Below are 4,960 nucleotides of genomic sequence, written 5' to 3' on the forward strand. Positions count from 1 at the left end.
AAAGACCTCTTTTATACATGTTGTTTTTCCTCATATGTCCCTGAAGGCAAATTAGTCCAGCAAACCATGTTACATATAATTTACCTTATTATTATAAATCTTGTAGTGTCTTAACCATTGTTGTTTGCTTGCTGCACTTTAATACAAACAACCTCCTCACACAGCTTTAAAGAGCCAAATATTAGTCATACATAGCAGAGGTCCTGTATCATCCCATTTTACAGCAGTTCGCCAATTCCCCTGCGGCAGCACTTTTAAACTGGAAAAAACGGATGGTACTCATTTCTGTGTTTGTCAGAGGGAGATTTCTTTTGCACAGACTGAAGACAGACAGACAGACGGATGGATAGATAGATAGGCCAGTTTTCTTTTGTTTTTTTTTGCAGCCTGTTGCGCGAGTGCCCATTTAATGGGTGTCACGTGAGTCTGTGCGTGTGTGAACACGTGTATTTGCATAAGGTACACTTACATGTATATGGTACATGTAGACCTGAACATTCAGAGAGGCTTGAATAGATTCCTTGTTAAGGAACAACATTCAGCGCAGGCTTACACTACTGTACATTGTTCCTACCTGATTATGCCGGCGCTGCTGAGTGCTAAGCGGTGGCTTTTCACACGTATGGCACTCTATAAGCCCGAGACTCTGACCTCAGACTGACCTGCTCGTTCAGGCTTAGCCCCTAATTTATGATTAACACATCGGTCTCCTTTCTGCGTCCTAATCCAGCCCAACGGTCTGGTCTTAACACCCCGGGGAAACACAGGGGAGAGATCATTACTGATGGAGGATTAGCAATGGATAACCTATGGCCTTTGTAAGCACTCTCTTCATCCACAGGAATGGAAACCTTGTATCTGAAACAACAATCTTACTGGAAAAAGAAAAAAAAACAGCTCATGAGTGTAGTGCAGCTTTTCTTAGCGTTTAAAGGCCGGGACACCAACCCGGTTATCGGCCGTTGGACGAAGTTGGTGACTGGAGTCAGGATGGTGCGTCCTGAGTTAATGATGATAAACTAGATAAACAGCCATGGCAAACAACGTTACACTACATTATCGGTTCGGATTGTGTTTGATTGTGTTGGATTTCTCATCAAGACTCTTTGGACCGAAGCATTGGAGGAGGAGCTGATCGGCTTGCTCGAGGAGATGCCATCGATGTCATCTGGCTCGTCCATCTCAACATTCCGACATAAATTCCTGATTCTCGTGAGACGCAGGACTTCACCCTCTTAGTGGGTTTCTCCTTATTTTTCTCTGGCGACATCTTTCTTTTCTCCACAAGAAGAAGCCCGACAGCAGACATCGCCAGTACATTTTCATCATTAGCCATTGTATTTTCGATCCTTCTTGACTTGAAAACAATGACTGATGACAGCGGGCTTTGTTCACAACTCTAGACTAGAGCGAGCCGCCATTTCTGGTTCCCTTTTTTCCTTTTCTTTTTGGGCGACATCACAGATTAATATGGCTCCATATTTCAACAAAATTCCCAATTTATGCCCAGCCTTATAATTTATAATAATAATTTATTTTATTTAATAGGGACAATGCAGTTTTACATGTGATCACATTCACTCATTACAAACAAGCCAATGTGACTGATGTTCTGCATACAGAGAGTATAGCTATTGCTAGTTTCCATCTCCTGTCCCTAGTTAGGCTTTTAGTAAAAGAAAATGAAAGAAAGGAGAAAAAGAATACAAAAATACATTCAATTTTCAACATGCAAAGCTATATCCTATTTACAATTCTCAGCTTGCAAGAGAGCACCCTATTAGCGGTTACAGGTGATTAAAAATGCGTTCATTTCTGATTTGGCTTCAACCAGTCTTTGACATTTTTAGTAAAAACCTTAAAATCTTGAGTTGTTTTTATCTCAGTTGGCAGTGTGTTCCACATTTGAGAGCCCTTTATAGAGAACGCTGACTGCCCAAAGGAGGTCTTACGGCGTTCAACCTTACAGTTACCACTTGTTGTTCCCCTGGTGATCCTACCACTATTCTGCCTTCTCTTTGTCCATCTCAAGGCAACGTTAGCACCATCCAGCAAACTCCTGAACCTGCAGCATAATCTGCATCCGGCCCACTGACCGATGCTGAAGATCCATCCTTCACCAAACTCAATGCTAAAGCCTTGTCATTGTGTGATTTCTCCACCCAAGGGCTGAGGCGCAGGCAAACACCTTTTATGAGTTGGCATGGTGTCAAAGCATGGTTTTAGCGAATATGTTCCCCCGAACTGATGGAGTCGATGAAGAAAAGCATCCACACCTTTTGGCCCAGTTACTAGGACCTTCTCACGATTGGCAAAGTCCCCCTCTTCGGCTCCTTAGGCCAGCTTCCTCACTTCTCTCACTCCCGTATGAGCAAACATGCTCCCCGAGCACAGAGATACCATTGAGCGTGATTTGTGGGCACAGTTTGTGTGTTTTAATGGGCAAGAAGAGGCACCCAATCTCACCGCTGGCAGGCCCCGTGGGCTGCGGACTCATGAAGAAATTACTGTCAAAAGCCATCAGGGCTTTAATAGCCTCTGGCCCAGCTATGACTTGCCCCTGGCCTTCAGAGGGGGTTCTGGTCCGTGGGTAAATAGCTCGAGGACAGCCTGCACCCTGGGACACTCTGTTACTGCTTCCCCTGGTGCGGCCCAAACACCCCAGCAGTCCAGTCAGCGCTGCAGAAACACACTCAAACATTACGCTCCAAAACTGCTGAAGGAGGTGTGACTGGTTAATGGTTGGGGTGCAAAAGAAAAACAAGCCACGTCGTGAGTGAATAGGTCTGCTTGTGCAAGGGACCTTTTTATAAACTTTATCTCCTCTCAAAAGGATTTCATTTGTTATGTTGACTCAAAGCAGAGCTATCGCTTCACATTGAATAAGTTTACATGCAGTCAAAATTCGGGTTATTGCTAATATTCCGGTTACTGAAACATTCGGAATATTCCATTTACATGGTGATTAATCATTTGGGATATCTCGATCAAACCAGCGACGCACGGAGAACGTGATGACGCAATTACCGTAATTTCCGCTTCTTCTTCCTGTATCCAAATTCAAAACAAATGCTGCTTTGCACAACTTTTCGCTCACCTTCTTTAAAATCTCGCTATCCCGGTACTTTCTTCTTCATCTTCATATCCTTCATTACATATATAAAGTGATTTGTCTCCTCCTCACTCCAAAAGTGTGGCATGGTCGTTTCTCCGTGTTTATAAGAACTTCCTGGACTCAAAAGACCAGGATTCCTTGCGAACAGAACATGTGCAGAAAACAAATTCCTGTTCCGTTTGATCGGGATATTCCGTTAGGCGTTTACATGACTGAATATTCAGGTTTTAAAAGGAGTAACCCAGGGGTCATATTCAGGTTTTTAAAAACCAGAATATGAGCAAATTCGGGTTATTCAAAGGGGTTATTGGTGTTTACATGGCCGTGCAAATTCGGGTTATTGCCAATATTCGGGTTTTAAAAGGGTTATTATAAACACAGTCATCGAATACAAGATGCTTCTCTTATTAGTACGAAGCAGTATGAAGATGAGATATCTACACCTAATATAACGTACATCCATCCCTGCATCTCAGACCTACAACACATCCCAACAGAAGTTGGGAAAGACCAGTTTAGGGCTAATATAGATGAGTTTAATTAATAATCTCATTTTAAACAGCGGATCATAACAGTGAACAGTGATTTAATCGTGATTTTGTATGAAAGAAATATCCATGAAAGCTGGAGTCTTTAAGAACCAAAGGCAGAGGTTGCCTCTTTGTCAACAAATGTGTGAGAAAGTCACTGAAATGCTGAAAAACGATGTTCATTGAAGAAATAGTGGAAGGCACTTGCACGGGTTGCCTTTTAACAGAGGTGTCAAAAGTATTCACATTCATTACTCAGGTAGAAGTATAGATACTAGAGTTTAAAAATACTCCTGTAGAAGTTGAATTATCAACTCAAGTTTTTTAAGTTTTCAAGTAAAAGTATAAAAGTACTGGTTTCAAAACTACTTAAAGTATAAAAGTAAAAGTAATGTAAGGGGGAAAAAAGCCATTAAGGACAAAAGCCATTGAAAATGAATGCATCTTAGTATAATGCAAATATATTAAAGAACCATATATGTGTACTATTGAGCATTAACATGTGTTTCAGAGAGCAGAAGATATGATGACTAGTTGCCTATAAGTATTTTAATGGTGCAAAAAGTCTAACTTCAGAGGCATGTTATCATTTATCCTAACCTTTATTGGAATGTACATCCAAGTTTAGTTGCAGGAATCTGAGGGCAACGGATGTAAGAACAAAACTGGACAAGAACATCTGTGCCACAACCACAACCAAATTCACTCTATCCAGATGGAGCAATTTAACTGGATAGTTTTTTTTTAAAGACCAAAATGAAATAGAGTAACGAGGCTGTTTTTAAAATGTAAGGAGTAAAAAGTACAGATAATTGTGTGAAAATGTAAGGAGTAAAAGTAAAAAGTCGTCTGAAAAATAATTACTCCAGTGAAGTATAGATAACCAAAATTTCTACTTAAGTAAGGTAACAAAGTATTTGTACTTCGTTACTTGACACCTCTGCCTTTTAAATATATGATATCATTCGATAATTAAAGAAACTTTCAGTGCATAAAGGTTGAAGGTGCAAGCTTAGGCTTTTTCTCTGTACCAAGATTATGATGCACGATGGATGAAGACATCTGTGAAAGAGTGCTAGAAATAAGAGGAGAACATAAAACTCAAGAAAGGAGCACTTTCCTTAATCATAAGGAGTTTAGGCCCATTGAGATCAGAGGAGGTGACGATGAAAATCTTCTAAGTGTCGAGGCAAGTTTAGCTGGCAGTGTTGTCATCAGCATCTCACACAGCTGCTCTTGCATGGGTGCAGCATGGTAACGTTGAGCTTTCTTACTAGATATGAACACATAAAGCATTGCTCATCGCTGCCAAACA

Source organism: Cololabis saira, chromosome 17, assembly GCF_033807715.1.
Source record: "Cololabis saira isolate AMF1-May2022 chromosome 17, fColSai1.1, whole genome shotgun sequence".
In the NCBI taxonomy this organism is placed as follows: Eukaryota; Metazoa; Chordata; class Actinopteri; order Beloniformes; family Belonidae; genus Cololabis; species Cololabis saira.